Source organism: Schistocerca gregaria, chromosome 4, assembly GCF_023897955.1.
Source record: "Schistocerca gregaria isolate iqSchGreg1 chromosome 4, iqSchGreg1.2, whole genome shotgun sequence".
Lineage (NCBI taxonomy): Eukaryota > Metazoa > Arthropoda > Insecta > Orthoptera > Acrididae > Schistocerca > Schistocerca gregaria.
The window spans coordinates 713429393-713446471 of NC_064923.1; the positions used below are offsets into that span (position 1 = coordinate 713429393).

General features: G+C 43.1%; 1 long non-coding RNA gene across 1 annotated transcript in view; it reads right to left on the minus strand.

Moving 5' to 3' along the window:
• LOC126266659 (uncharacterized) overlaps positions 1-17079 on the minus strand; it is a 77628-nt gene that overhangs the window by 33841 nt on the left and 26708 nt on the right. The window contains exon 2 of the long non-coding RNA XR_007548904.1: positions 1246-1310. This is a non-coding gene — a long non-coding RNA (uncharacterized LOC126266659). The remainder of the gene's footprint in view (positions 1-1245; positions 1311-17079) is intronic.

Consider the following 17079-nt stretch of genomic DNA (forward strand, 5'->3'; position numbering starts at 1 on the left):
TGTATGAAAAATCACTGGCTCTGCTGTGTGCAGTCAGTGGCTGGTTGGCATTGTTGTAATACTCGCCACTGTAGTGTTGGGCAGCTGGATGTTAACAGCGCGTAGCGTTGCGCAGTTGGAGGGGAGCCGCCAGCAGTGGTGGATGTAGGGAGAGAGATGGCGGAGTTTTGAAATTTTTAAGACTGGATATCATGAACTACTATATATATATTATCATTTTTAAACACTATTGAGCTAAGTACATTGTTTGTTCTCTATCAAAATCTTTCTTTTGCTAACTATGCCTATCAGTAGTTAGTGCCTTCAGTAGTTTGAATCTTTTATTTAGCTGGCAGTAGTGGCGCTCGCTGTGTTGCTGTAGTTCGAGTAACTAAGATTTTTATGAGGTAAGAGATTTGTGAAACGTATAGGTTAATGTTAGTCAGGGCCATTCTTTTGAAGGGATTTTTGAAAGTCAGATTGCGTTGCGCTAAAAATAATGTGTGTCAGTTTAAGCACAGTTATGTACAATTTTTCAAAGGGGACGTTTAACTTCATATATTCAGGATATGATTTTAATTATGGTAGATACACAAACATCACTGAAAAAGTAATAATCTTCCAGTCCATATCCAGAATTATAATAATAATAATAATAATAATCTTAAAATGCAAATTTTGAAACAATGCAACCCAAAATTTTACAAAACTGTTGAAAACCTGACAATGCTACACGGTTCTGAAACGATAACTAGTAATAAAGCTGACAAGAATAAAATGCAGGCTATATTTCCAAGGATCATAACGAGATGTAGTTTTTTACATTTAAAATAGCGACATAAGAAAGGAATGTACTGTGAAATCTGTACTAATCGGAATCTTAGTAAAGAAGTCACTTTTGCTGTAACATGTAGAAAGAATACAATATGGTGTACCATCCAAACTAATGTAAACACAGTGGAAAGGAACTTAGGAAAACCACACAAGTGAGGGAGTGATGCACGAAACCAAAAACACTCTGGGAGCCAAATCCTGTAGAAAAATGAGGATGAAAGATTTTCAAGAATCCGTTGTAACAGCTTGATTGGGTGAACTATTTTATTTGTCACAGTCTTCTAAATAGCAGTTTTCACCAAAGACTACGAATGTGATGACACATTTGAGATATTATTATGATGAACCACGTTCATGTCTGTTTTGGGAAGTGTGCAGTAGTGATTTCTGAGGAATTGATAGAACTGTTGCAATGGAATGTTGCGCACATACCATGAACGGGTAGTCCTTGATATCCGCCTCAGTCCCATTCACGATGCGCGGAGCTGCGTCCGCTCCTGCAAAGAAGAAATACTTCACTAAAGAACAGAGGCTGCATTTAGGTACCTTTCTCCTTTGTTGAACAATATGAGCAACAATTTGATTCTGTCTAATAGGCAATGCCGATTGCTAGATGCAGTCGAAAGCTTTTGTAGGGCAGTGAGTATCAATATGATTGCACTATATTTTTAAAAAATGTAAATTCATCGTGTTGTTGTTGTGCTCCTCAGTCTAGAGACTGATTTGATGCAAGTCGCCCTCCACATTAGTGGAGGTACGTTATTCGGAGCACCTGCTGTAGATAAAGATAAACTGAATCTAGTCGAAATGCGTCATAGTTAACCCTCATCTGAAGGAAGACAGCTGTCTTGTGGCAGCAGTCAAGGGGAGCAAGCGGTACACATCACTTACGAGCTGCAAGCATGCCCTTTAGTCGTACGTGAAACACTCTGCTTATCTTCAAAAATGGCTCTGAGCACTATGGGACTTAACTTCTGAGGTCATCAGTCTCTAGAACTTAGAATTACTTAAACCTAACTAACCTAAGAACATGACACACATCCATGCCCGCGGTAGGATTCGAACCTGCGACCGTAGCGGTCGCGTGGTTCCAGACTGTGGCACCTAGAACTGCTCGGCCACTCAGACTGGCTGCTTATCTTCGACCATTCCTTACGTATAAGTGGTATTCCGCGAATAACCTTGACGTAACCTGCATTGGTAGTACTTGAATAGTGATAACATAAAAAGAATAAAAGAACTAGAGTCAGAAACAGCAGCTGGTTTTGTTATCACTATTCAAGTACTTCGTGCCCGGCTGCAGTCCCACTTTTCTTCATGGATTATCAGAGACTAGACATCGGTAGTAGTTTCTTGATTGCTGTTATCGTCTGCTCGTGGAATTAGGCTTGGTTACATACGAATTTGTAAGCATTATCTAATCTCTTGTCGTATTCTTGTCTTGATACGCTTTTTCACTGGTAACCGCAAGTGAATTAAACTTACATTACAGGACTAAGGAAAAACACAACAACTTGAAGAAGTGTTTCAGTGTATCACATCGTCACAACGTATTGTTTCTATATGCGCGTAATATTTCAGTTTCAAGAGCCCTCTTCCCAAACTGTCTAACTACTTCATAAGTTCAATATTTTGAACATGGCTGCAGCGCAGTAACAGTTACAGAACAGCTGGTATAATAGACATACAATCAGTTCCAATAAATGGTGGCTTTCAAATAACCTTTACCATGGTTTCGATAGATTTAAACTCGTCTTCCTCAGAAGGACAAATGAACTTCACATTAGCAACCACTCAGTAAAGCTATCTCAAAATGACATGTGTCGGCAACGGTCTGTACGTCCACATCTAAAATTTAAGGCCCTCACATCAGTTAAACGAATTTCTTAAAACAACACTTCACGTTAATAGCTACACATCGACATATAGCTATTAACATGGTCTGTTATTTTATTGGTTTTACTGATGTGACAAGTCCTTGATTCTAAGAGCCTTATTTTTTACATGCCAACACACGCCATGTTGAGATAGCTTTACTGAGTGATTGCTGATGTGAAGTTCGTTTGTCCTCCTGAGGAAGACGGGCTTAAATCTGTCGAAACCGTGGCAAAGGTTATTTGAAAATCACCATTTATTGCAACTGATTGGCTGTCTATTATACCAGCTGTTCCGTAAACTTTACTGCACTGTAGCCATGTTCAAAATATTGAACTTCTAAAGTAGTTAGGCACTTTGGATAGAGGGCTCTTGAAACTGAAATATTACGCGCATATAGCAACAACACGTTGTGACGACGTGATACACTCAAACATTTTTTCCAGCTGTTGTGTTTCTCCTTAATCCTGTAATGTAAGTTTAATTCACTTGTGGTTACCGGTGAAGAAGGGTATCAAGAAGATATTACGGTGAGAGATTAGATAATGCTTACAAATTCGTATGTAACCAAGCCTGTTTCCACGCGCAGACGATAACAGCAGTCAAGAGACTACTACCGATGCCTAGATTCTGATAATCCATCAAGAAAAGTGGGACTGGAGCCGGGCACGAAGTACTTGAATAATGATGACAAAACCAGCGGCTGTTTCTGACTCTAGTTCTTTTATTCTTTTTATGTTATCACTATCCAAGTGCTATCAATGCAGTTTACGTCAAGGTTATTCGTGAAATACCACTTAACGTAAGGAATGCTCGAAGATAATCAGAGTGTTTCACGTACAACTAAAAGGCATATTCGCAGCTTGTAAGGGATGTGTGCTGCTTGTTCGCCTCGGTAGCTGCCGCAAGACAGCTGTCTCCCTTGAGCTGAGGGTTAACTGTGACGCGTTTCGACAAGACTCAGTTTATCTTTATCTACAGCAGATGCTCCGAATAACGTACCTCCACAGCAAGAACAGCCTGACACCCTCTGAGCGAAGTGTCAAACGCTCGACTTCCGTAATTCTTGAAATTACAGGTCGAATCCCAGCTCGTTCAATGTATGGAGACTGAGTTCACACACTTGTCTTCTAACATAGAGTTAAAGATAAAAAACCGAAAAAGTGTCAGGAGAACGCGCACTCTGAAGGTTCCGTACAAACTTAATTACGTCTGTAGATAGCTCATCTATAATAGGTTCTGATGAGTTTGTGAGTGTCAAAATATGTGACATAAATGGCCGTATATTTTAGTTACATTGACTTATAAGCCAAAGGATCGTAGTCCTTAGTATTTGACATAAATTTCCACTTGATACTTCTACCCGTACCTGAAAAAAATGTCTTAATAGACAGGCAGGCAGACAGACAATGAAGCGATCGTTTTATGAGTTCCGTTTTTACAGACTGCGGTACTGAACCTGTAAGTAGGCTGTTTAGGTTTTTATGTCGGTAACGCCACGTATTGCTCTGTATGAAAATCGTTGACTGTGCTGTGTGCAGTTTGTGGCTGGTTAGCATTGTTGCAATACTCGCTAGTGTAGTGTTGGGTAGTTGGATGTGAACAGCGCGTAGCCTTGGGCAGTTGGAGGTGAGCCTCCAACAGTGGTGATGTGGGGGGAGAGAGATAGAGATTCCAGAGTTTTGAGAGGTTTCTATGAGCCGACGATCTGGACGTTAATCTGTCAGAAAAAGGAAATTTGTAACACTAGATGTCGTGAACTGATATATATTATAACTTTTGAACACTATTAAGGTAAATACATTTTTTGTTCTCTATCAAAATCTTTCATTTGCTAACTATGCCTATCAGTAGTTAGTGCCTTATAGCTAGAATCTTTTATATAGCTGGCAGTATTGGCGTTCGCTGTATTGCAGTAGTTCGAGTAAAGAAGATTTTTGTGAGGTAAGTGATTCGTGAAAGGTATAAGTTATTGTTAGTCAGGGCTATTCTCTTGTAGGGATTATTGAAAGTCAGATTGCGTTGCGCTAAAATATTGTGTCTCAGTTTAGTGATGATAAGAAAAAGTAAAGAGAGAACTGTCTGAGTACGTTCAGTTTTGCTCAGCTGTTTGAAAATCAAATAACGTAGAAGCTTACCAGCACAGTCGTTCTTTACATACAAAGGGGAAGTTTCAAGCCGTAAACATGAGGTAGAATCGCATCTGGTGAAATAAGAGCACAATCAACAATCATATTCTCAAATTCTCCTATCTTAGATACTGATTTGAGACTTCCTGGCAGATTAAAGCTTTTGCAGGGCCGTGATAGTAATCGGGACCTTAGCTTTCTGCGGGCATCTTTGGAAGCTAGGAGAGAGATACCGGCAGAAGCGGTGTGGGCATGCCGTGAGCCGTGCTTGCATAGCTCAGTCAGAAGAGCACTTGACCGCCAAATGCAGAGGTACGACTTTAGATCCCCATTGCAGCCGATAGGTTTCATCTGCTACCAAGTTTCAAATCGGTGCAGAGCCTGCTGCACAGTGAGTGTTCTTCCGAAGACGCACTGGCGATCAGTGTTCTTTTATTGTGCTGCGTGAAATAACGGTAGGTCTTTTCTATAGCTGTTAGTATCCTGAAAAATGGTAGCAATTTATTATTCACAATTGGAAAAAAATATGGAAACATCGCTAGAAATTCACGCTTGAACGTGAGCGCAGATTTTAGCCAATCCCGTACGTTCTGCTATTGTATTTAAACACGAATGGCACCTGTGAACTGTCGGCAATAAGTTCCAAGTGTCAGTCGTGATTAGAACAATATCCTGTGTAGTTATCGGTTCATTATATTGCAGCTAAGAGAATTCGAACGCGGACTAAATGTTGATGCTCGTATGATAGGTGCTTACGTAACCAAGGTAGCTGAATTTTGGTGTTTGAGGGGGCACCGTATCGGAGATTTTTGCTACACAGAGAAAGCGGAATGAGATCATCCGTTAGACCACGATGTGGACGGAAGTGTGTGTTGAGTGATAGTGACGGACGGTCACTGAAGAGGATTGTGACGACGTAAGACGACCACAGGTGCAAAAATTACTGCACATTGAATGTCGCTCTCGCGAACCCCGTCGACACCAGAACTGAAAGGCCTATTTCGGCATAAAACAGCTTAAAAAACACCCAGGTAGCAATGACTAACCAAGTTTATTTACCGAAGCTTAACAGCACATCTACTCCGACTTGGACTCAAACAAAACATAAAATAAATCACTTCTTGTAATAGAGAAATAATACTTCTGGCAACTGAAGTTCGGCTAGATAGTCACTGAGTCAAGGTCCCTTAAACGCACACTTCATAATTGTCGAATCTTGTAGGATCTTCACTGTTAAAAGGACGACCTGAATTAACAAAGTTTAATTAATGTACGGATCAACATTGCTTAAGTGGAGCGTGCAGCCATTTGAAAGTTAAACAAGAATAAATTTACAAGTCCACAAGTCTGACACGAAGACCAAGTCCCCGTCTTCTTTCACGACGAGGCTACAAACACTAAGTCCACAACTCGCAGCCTCGCAGCTCCCGGAGTTGCGAATTCAGACATAAACGGCAGCGACGTTGTGGATGTGGCTCTTGTGGGATTATGATTGATGCTATCGTTGTGGAACCAGGGCTTGGCCAGGAAGCTCACTCGGAGCGAACTGGTCCGCTCTGGCCCAAGCGCTGCCCTTAATATCATTCTTCGCTAGGATACAGCCGGGCCTGTTTTGCATCATTTGTCTTGTAGATGGGAAAGGTCAGTGCGGCCCGTGGCCGTAGTGACGATTGGGTCGCCTCCTGGTGGAAGGTCGGAACATTGTTGTCTGTCTTGAGCAAATTTTCCCCTGTGTGTTAGGCATTTTCGAAGCAGCGATGTAATGTAGGTTGCTAACACTGCAGGCATTAAGCCTCGGTACTGAGAAAACAAAACGAAGGAAACACCATAATCAGGGTATTGCACGACGAGCTGGAAATACAAAACTACAATTATGCAAATGCCCATAACGGGATAACGTGTTGCCGAAGCCATGACACCTAGACTGGAGCAATGAAAAAATGTCATATGGTTGGATGAGTCTTGTTTCACATTGATTCCAACTTCTGGCCGAGTTTGCGTCCCAAGAGGCAAACGTAGCTGGGGTTCAGTGATGAATTGAGCAGCCATATCGTAGTTACTCTGCAAGATATTTCTTTATTCTCATTGTTCCTCTGCAAGACCGCGTTATTACCACGAACTATGTGACCTTTTTTGTTGATCATGTCTATCCCACCGTACCTTTCTTGTTCGCCAATAGTGATGTTGTTTCCTAGACGATAGCGCCCTTGTTCACACTCGCGCATCATCCAAGACGAGTTTTGGGAACAGGAGGATGAACTGTCGCATCTCCCTAGTCCACTACAGTCACCAGACCACAGCAGATCTACTATTGAGTCTTTATGGTCTACTTTGGAGGGAAAGGTGCGTAATCGCTATCCACATCCATCATCCTCACCTAAAGCTGCCATTATTTTGCAGGAAGAATTCTATAATATTCCCTTGAAATCCAAACAGGATCTGTATTTTTCCATTGCAAGACGAGTGGAAGTGTTTTGAATACCACATGGTTTCCTACAGCGTATTAGGCGCGGTAATGCGTCGTGTTTTTGATGTTTCCATATTTTTAGCCACCCCCCCCCTTTACCTATCAAGAACATATGATTTGATAGCAAGAGATGCTTAAAGTAGTAAATGAGTTTTCCTATTTGGGGAGCAAAATAACTGATGATGGTCGAAGTAGAGAGGATATAAAATGTAGACTGCCAGTGGCAAGTAAAGCGTTTCTGAAGAAAAGAAATTTAACATCGAGTATAGATTTAAGTGTCAGGAAGTCGTTTCTGAAAGTATTTGTGTGGAAGTAGCCGTGTATGGAAGTGAAACGTGGATGATAAATAGTTTAGACTAGAAGAGAAAAGAAGGTTTCGAAATGTGGTGTTACAGAAGAATGCTGAAGATTAGATTGGTAGATCACTTAACTAATGAGGAGATATTGAATAGAATTGGAGATGAGACAAATTTGTGGCACAGTTTGACTAGGAAAAGGGATCGGTTGGTAGAGCATATTCTGAGGCGTCAAGTGATCACCAATTTATTATTGGAGGGCAGCGTAGAGGGTAAAAATTGTAGAGGGAGACCAAGAGATGACTATACTAAAGAGATTGAGAAGGATGTAGATTTCAGTAGGTACTGGGAGAGGAAGAAGCTTGGAGAGCTGCATCAAACCAGTCTCTGGACTGACTACCACAACAACAACAACAGAAAGAGATAGGTCCAATGTTTGTATTGCACTAATAGTAAGCAACACCCCTATTTTCATTTATTACAGAGGTTCTTCATTAGCTGATAATTATTTTCAGGGCTCTAGTGTCACTTATTCTGCGTTCACTTCCCGAATAAATGCTTCATCAGATAAAAGAGAATTTCAGGGTCAACCCCGATCATCGTACACACACTGCAATACACAGCTGCAGCATCGACGTCTGTCAACAGAATCAACGAGGAAATTGGTCAAAGTAATTATTTTCGCAGTTGAGAATATGGATAACCATCAGCTTTATAATGATGAGAACGAAACTTTGTGCCACACCGGGACTCGAACCCGGATTTGCGCTTTACGAGAACGGTCGTCTTAACAGCTTCGGCCATCCGTGAACGACCAACAGTCAGGCCCAAACTTCCGCATGTCGTCGTTCATGCTTCACGATCTACACTCTTACATGAAACTTCCTGGCAGATTAAAACTGTTTTTTGGACCAAGACTCGTACTCGGGACCTTTTCCTTCCGCGCGGTGGTCTAGCGGTTCTAGGCGCTCAGTCCGGAACCGCGCGACTGCTACGGTCGCAGGTTCGAATCCTGCCTCGGGCATGGATGTGTGTGATGTCCTTAGGTTAGTTAGGTTTAAGCAGTTCTAAGTTCTAGGGGACTATGACTACAGATGTTAAGTCCCATAGTGCTCAGAGCCATTTTTTATTTTTTTTTATTTTTGCCTTCCGCGGGCAAGTGCTGTACCATCTGAGATCCCCTGCCATGACTCACGCCCCGTCCTCACAGCTTTACTTCTGCCAGTATCTCGTCTCCTACCTTCCAAACTCGTACATGTTGTGTAATTCCCGAACAGGGGAGGGACATTTTAATTCTAAGTCGCCACCTGGTATCGGCGGATAAATACGATATTGCAATTTAAGAACTTCCAGCATGCCTGAATAGCTGTAGGTCACCAACTCCTGTTAATCAGTACAACGAAAAACCAGTCGAAAATTGCAAATTTAACTTTCTTACATTCACTCGATGACTGGTATCGGGCCAGGACCCATTTTCACATCATCGTAACGGATCCAGAATTGGTATTTCCGGAAAACATGTCAAGCATGCGGAAACGTAGTCATAGCGCACACAGCTACAGCGCAACTTGAGAGAGTGGTTTTTCGGTGTACGATATGGCAGAGCCTGTCTTGTTAAGATTCAAAATGGTTCAAATGGCTCTGAGCACTATGGGACTTAACATCTATGGTCATCAGTCCTCTATTACTTAAAACTACTTAAACCTAAGTAACCTAATGACAGCACACAACACCCAGTGATCACGAGGCAGAGAAAATCCCTGACCCCGCCGGAAATCGAACCCGGGAACCCGGGCGTGGGAAACGAGAACGCTACCGCATGACCACGAGCTATGGACTTCTTGTTAAGAAGTACGATGTAATGTTCCTTCGGATATGCGTGAAGCTTCTAAGGAACACGTACTGCGACGATTACAGCCGTTGTGAATTACGTAAACTGTGTTCGCGGTTGTGAATATCGCCTAAATTGGTCAGTCGATTCAGTACAGCTCCTTTCTAAGGCGTCGGTCTGAGTTTATGCGCATCTATGAAACCAAAAGCTACCGTCACACAAATGCTACGTGGCGCAACGATTCTCTTGTACGCTGTAGTGGCGTTGCAGTATCGTCTGTAGGGACTGCAGTAGTTTACCGCGCTTCTTTAAAAATTAGCTCAGTGAGCAGGCCAGACCTCAAAATATTTTCAAGAGGACATGTCATTGATAAACAGGCGCAGATCAGTTTTGCCTAAATTTCTATTTGATATAATAAATGACAGCTTGCTCTAAATGTGGGAAAATATAGGTTAATTCAAATGGTTAGGGAAAATTATCCGGTAATATTCGTATACAGTACAGTAACGCTGCAAAGTGACATGAAAACGAACGGCCTTGTAAGGTCTCCGGCAGGGAGGGTGAATGGTCGACTTCGGTTTTTCGGGAGTATTCTATGGAAGCATACAGACTGGTCCATTGATCGTGACCAGGCCAAATATCTCACGAAATGAGCATCAAACGAAAAAACTACAAATAACGAAACTTGTCTAGCTTGAAGGGGGAAACCAGATGGCGCTATGGTTGGCCCGCTAGATGGCACTGCCATAGGTCAAACGCGTATCAACGGCGTATTTTTTTTTTTTTTTTTTGGTTTAATAGGAACCCCCATTTTTATTACATATTCATGTAGTACGTAGAGAAATATGAATGTTTTAGTTGGATTACTCTTTTCGCTTTGTGATAGATGGAGCTGTAATAGTCACAAACGTATGGCTCACAATTTTAGACGAACAGTTGGCAAACAGGTAGGTTTTTTAAATTAAAATACAGAACGTAGGTACGTTCGAACATTTTATTTCGGTTGTTCCAATGTGATACATGTACCTTTGTGAACTTATCATTTCTGAGAACGCATGCTGTTAGTGCATGATTATCTGTAAATAGCACATTAATGCAATAAATACTCAAAAATGGTGTCCGTCAACCCCAATGCATTTGGCAAAACGTGTAACGACTTTCCTCTCAATAGCGAGTAGTTCGCCTTCCGTTATGTTCGCACATGCATCGACAATGCGCTGACGCATGTTGTCAGGCGTTGTCGGTGGATCACGATAGCAAATATCCCTCAACTTCCCCACAGAAATAAAACAGAGGAACGTGCTTCAATGACCAATCAACTTGTCATGAAATATGCTATTCAGTACCGCTTCAACCATACGCGATCTATGTGTCGGACATCCATTATGTTGGAAGTACATCGCCATTCTGTCATGCAGTGAAACATCTTGTAGTAACACGGGTAGAAGATTACGTAGGGAATCAGCATACATTTCACCATTAAGACTGCCATCGATAAAATGGGGGCCAATTATCCTTCCTCTCATAATGCCGCAACATCCATTAACCCGCCAAGGTCGCTGATGTTCCACTTGTCGCAGCCATCGTCGATTTTCCGGTGCCCAATAGTGCATATTGTGCTAGTTAACGTTACCTCTGTTGGTGAATGACGCTTCGTCGCTAAATAGGACGCGGGAAAAAATCTGTCATCGTCCCGTAATTTGTTTGTGCCCAGTGGTGAACTGTACACGACGTTCAAAGTCGTCGCCATGCAATTCCTGGTGCATAGAAATATGGTATGTGTGCAATCGATGTTGATGTAACATTCTCAACAGCGACGTTTTTGAGATTCCCGATTCTCGCGCAATTTGTCTGCTTCTGATGTGCAGATTAGTCACGACAGCTGCTAAAACATGTACGTGGGCATCATTTGTTGCAAGTCGTGGTTGACGTTTCACATGTGGCAGAACACTTCCTGTTTCGTTAAATAACCTAACTATCCGGCGAACGGTACGGACACTTGGATGATGTCGTCCAGGATACCGAGCAGCATACATAGCATACGCCCGTTGGGCATTTTGATCACGATAGTCATACATCAACACGATATCGACCTTTTCCGCAATTGGTAAACGGCCCATTTTAACACGGGTAATGCATCACGAAGCAAATATCGTCCGCACTGGCGGAACGTACGTGATACCACATACTTATATTTTTGTGACTATTAAAGCGCCATCTATTGGTCCAACTAAAACATTCATATTTCTTTGCGTACTACACGAATATGAAATACAAAATGTGGGTTCCTATTTTTTAAAAAGACAGTTGATATCCGTCTGACCTATGGCAGCTCCATCTAGCGGGCCTACCATAGCGCCATCTGGTTTCCCCCTTCAAGCTAGACATTTTTTGTTCGTTGTAGTTCTTTCGTTTGATGCTTATTTCGTGAGATATTTGGCCCGGTCACTATCAGTGGACCATCCTGTATGAAAGACACCACGTACAGAACACTTGTGGAATCCATTCTTGACCACTATTTGGGATCCCCGTTGGGTCGATTTAAAGGAATACATCGAAGCAATTCAGAAGCGTGCTGCTAGATATGTTACCGTTAGGTTCGAAGAACATCCAAGTGCTGTGGAGATGCTTGTGAACTCAAATGGGAATCTGTGGAGTGAACATGATGAAACACTATTGAGAAAGTTTAGAGAAGCGGCATTCGCGACAGACTGCTGAAGCGTCCTACTACCATCAATGTACATCTCGCTACATCACGGCTCGTGTGGAAGCACAGAGAAAGTCTTTTTCCCTCCGCTCCATTTGCGGGTGGAACAGTAGAGGGAGTGACTAGCAGAGGCGCAAGGTACCCTCCACCTTGCAGCTTATGGTGGCTAGCTGAGTACATATGCAGATGCATATGTAGACATAGACACACAAAACTGACATGGCACACTGACTATGATCCAAACGGAGGATCTGCCAGGCGCAAGGAGATGAGGGAGAAGGGAAGAAGGGAGGGAGGGGAAGAGAAGGGGGCGGGAGATGAGCGGGGTGCGCTCTGAATAGGGCCAGGTAGGGAGGGATGTGGAGGGGGGGGGGGGGATGGAGGAGTGCTGTCATTGGATGTGAGGCTGAGGAGGAAGGGTATTAGGAGTTCATTTTATTGGTCTTTGCATTGTGTGTTGTCATTGGTGGAAATAGGCGTTTTAAATGTGAGTTTTCTTTACTGCTTGCCATTGGTGGAAATCGGCGAATAGGAAACTGTGCGGCGACTACAGCGTAGCGTTGTTTACTAACTGTCTAGTATCGACTAGGCCGCATCAGTGTACCCTCCACCTCTGTGGCCTACCTGCGAGAGCTGTCCTTCCGTAAAGCTGTCACAGACGGCAGCCAAGACGCTGGAAGCCGGTACCCGTCTTCTCCGTTCATACTGTCGGGTCGCTTGACTATCTCTATAGCCTCTCTAGTCTTCCTCCTCGAACTAAACGGCTGTTTCGCCAGTACGCGGGCCTCTCGAAATTTTGATCTTCATCCTGCACTGTTCCTGGTGTTCTGCCACCGCTGATTTGTTGTACTGTTTGAGACGGACACATCCCTCGTATTCAGTTAACCTTGTGCTTATTGGACGCCCTGTCTCACCTACATACACCACTCCACATTCGCACCCTATTTCATAAACTCCGGCAGCGTGAAACTTGTCAATTGTATCTTTCGTCGAGCCCAGAATTTCTTTTATTTTGTTGTTGCTGCGAAAAATACCTGCCCGACGGAAAATTTTGCCCAGACGTTCAGTAGCCCCGTGTACATATGGTAGCACGACGGTGTTCTGTGCTTCGTTCTTCATTTCCCTGTTTCCCTCGTCCTTCAGCGCCATGGTTCTACATCTACATCCATACTCCGCAAGCCACCTGACGGTGTGTGGCAGAGGGTACTTTGAGTACATCTATCGGTTCTCCCTTCTATTCCAGTCTCGTATTGTTCGTGGAAAGAAAGATTGTCAGTATGCCTCTGTGTGGGCTCTAATCTCTCTGATTTTATCCTCATGGTCTCTTCGCTAGATATACGTAGGAGGGAGCAATGTACTGCTTGACTCCTTGGTGAAGTCCTTCAAAGTCTTCCACTGGAGTTTATCTATCACCTACGTAACGCTTTCGCAATTACTAAATGATGCTGTAACGAAGCGCGCTGCTCTCCGTTGGACGTTCTCTACCTCTTCCATCAACCCTATCTGGTACGGTTCCCACACTGGTGAGCAATATTCAAGCAGTGGGCAAACAAGTGTAGTGTAACCTACTTCCTTTGTTTTCGGACTGCATTCCCTTAGGATTCTTCCAATGAATCTCAGTCTCGCATCTGCTTTACCGACGATCACCTTTACATGATCATTCCATTTTAAATCACTCCTAATGCCTACTCCCAGATAATTTATGGAATTAACTGCTTCCAGTTGCTGACCTGCTATATTGTAGCTAAATAATAAAGGATCTTCCTTTCTATGTATTCGCAGCACATTACACTTGTCTACATTAAGATTCTATTGCCATTCTCTGCACCATGCGTCAATTCGTTGCAGAACCTCCTGCATTTCAGTATAATTTTCCATTGTTACAACCTCTCGATATACCGCAGCATCTTCCGCAAAAAGCCTCAGTGAACTTCCGATGTCATCCACCAGGTCATTTATGTATATTGTGAATAGCAACGGTCCTACGACACTCCCCTGCGGCACACCTGAAATCACTCTTACTTCGGAAGACTTCTCTCCATTGAGAATGACATCCTGATTTCTGTTATCTAGGAACTCTTCAATCCAATAACACAATTGGTCTGATAGTCCATATGCTCTTACTTTGTTCATTAAACGACTGTGGGGAACTGTATCGAACGCCTTGCGGAAGTCAAGAAACACGGCATCTACCTGGGAACCCGTGTCTATGGCCCTCTGAGTCTCGTGGATGAATAGCGCGAGCTGGGTTTCACACGATCGTCTTTTACGAAACCCATACTGATTCCTACAGAGTAGATTTCTAGTCTCCAGAAAAGAAATTATACTCGAACATAATACGTGTTCCATAATTCTAAAACTTATCGACGTTCTGTGCATCATCCTCATGTCGTAGCCGTTAGCTCCAAAAATGGACATAAGGTACTGTAATTTAGCTTGCAAGTTGTGTTCATCCCTGATCCTGTAAGCTCTCTTAGTTAAAGCTTGCAGGGCCGCATTCTTTTGCGTAGGATGGTGGAGAGAGGATGCATGCAGGTACCTGCCGTGTTGGTGGGCTTCCTGTAAACTCTGTGTCCAAGCTTCCCGTCTGGCTTACGGTAAACTTCCACGTCGAGAAAAAGCAATGCCCCGTTCTTTTATATCTCCATGGTAAAGTGGATTTTGCTGTGCTTCAGGTTGAGATGTTCGTGGAAGTTCTGAAGTTCTTCTTCTCCGTGTGGCCAGATAACAAAGGTGTCATCAACATATCGTAGCCAGCATTCTGGGCGTAATGGTGCGGACTGGAGTGCTGTTTCTTCGAACGCTTGCTTAAAAATGTCTGCTGCGGCAGGTGATACAGGGGAACCCACAGCTACACCGTCCGTCTGCTCATAGATATCCCCTCTCCACCTGAAATAGGTCGCCAAACAGTGGCGCACTAGCTCGCAGACATCAGGTGCCATGCGTCCCTCTAAGATGTTCATGGTGTCCGTCACAGGTACATTCGTGAACAAAGACTTCACGTCAAAACTGACCATCAAACCGTATCCGAGACACGCTCTTCTTTCAAAAGTGCTATAAAATGGGTGGAGTCCTTGACGTATGAATCTGTATGGCTCACTACACGTCTAAACTTCGGAGCCAATCTGTAGGTCGGTGAGGTAATACTACTCACTATCGGCCGCAAAGGAAAGGCTTCGTGGTGGATCTTTGGTACACCATATATTCTAGGTGACTGTAGCACTTGTGGAATGAGTCTTCGATTTCATTATCGTGGCCGTCGGATCTCCCTTAAGTTTATGGTAAATAAGTTCATTCAAAAGATCGTGATGACAATGCGTCCTCAAGCCCAGAAGAATTTTATTGACTCACTAAATGAACTTTAGAAAAATCACGGAAAACATAAATCCGGGCGGCTGCAGTGAGATTCCAACCGCCGTCCAATGCTTCACCACCCCGCAACCCGCTCAGTCTACATCACTTGCGTCGTAGGTAGAACCCTTTGTGCATGTGGTAGGAACGAGGTAAGACCACTCCACGAAAGCAAAAGCAGCTTGCCACTGGGTTAGCAGTATAAGAAATTCCCATTAGAAAAGCCTTCCTGGAAATGTATCGCCTGCAATATGTTGACTGGCGCTCTCTTGTCGTATGCAGAAGACTCCTGAACCTTCGAGACTTTTCTTGGTTTAGGAAGAATGAAACCAGAGCAGACGGGAGATATCTGGAGATTACGAGGTCTTGCAAGCAGGCGGGAGCTTTCGGGGCAGCGGACGAGGGCGCCTGCGCGATCCACCAGTGATGGAGAGCGGCGCTGATCCCGTCATTCGTCTGGGAGGTCCCAGCAGGGCACGGTCTCGTCCCAGAGTCTCGCAATCGATACGCGCGTAACAGGCTTCTTAAAAATACACACGCCAGTCATTCTTCTTCCATACCACTCCTCTCGGAGAATTTTAAAAGATGAAACTAATAGGGTAAAGATCATCTCTTAAAATACTTTTCCTCTAACGAAGTATGCCCTCGAAGTCCAAGAAAAATTATATTGTCTATAAATGTGGTACCAAATAATGAAACGGCTCAGTTCAAAAGTTGACTGCAACATTGTAGCTTTTAATATTTAATTTGCCATTTTACAGTTCATTTTCGAATCCTAGATTACCTCAGGGCTACTGCGGAAATGCAATTCTGTACCTAATGTCGACAATAAGCAACTTAGTTGTCTTTCGGGTTAGTGTGTGAGGCAGCCAAAAAGTCTTCTTCAAGCTCCACACCAACCAGGCCAGCTTGTTGACTTTGTTGTGGGTGCAGGTATAATATGTATAATCTTGGCATGGTTATATACTATTCCAGAAAACACTGTTTCGTCTGTCTGGATAATTTGAAACAATATTCAAGTAACCCGAAAATAGTCATCAATTAAATAAAAAGTGAATCTTGCAACACTGGCCGTTTCTGTATCGAACTAGTTAACGCAAGTTGCTGTCCTGCAATTAAATCAGCATGCTCTAAATCCATGAACGAACATTTACATTTTATATAGACTTCGCCTATAAGTATCACGTGTATATATTTAGATATTACGTGTGGTGCTCTAGTAGGTACATAAAAACACGTGCTATTCCACATAACGTTTCATTCGAATTCGCGCGCGTCTCTATATAACTATTGAGCGCCATACGTTATATATCTATAGATACAGGCTGTTTGATTTAACTTTGAGGCAACTAAATATGTCGAAAACGAGGCATGGTACGAAGCAAATGTTCTATGTGAAAAATTAATAGTATTAAAGGGGATATCTGTCTGCGCTCCAACTGGCACCTCATAACCGGCCCTCCTACTTGGGAGGGGTCAACTTTGTATTTACAAATGGTGGATTTTCATTGCATATTCGGATTCTACGCTCAAAACTACGAACTGTTTACTCAAACCATTGTTTTTCATTTGCGGTAGACGGCGCTCTAATCGACAGTTGTCAAAAACTT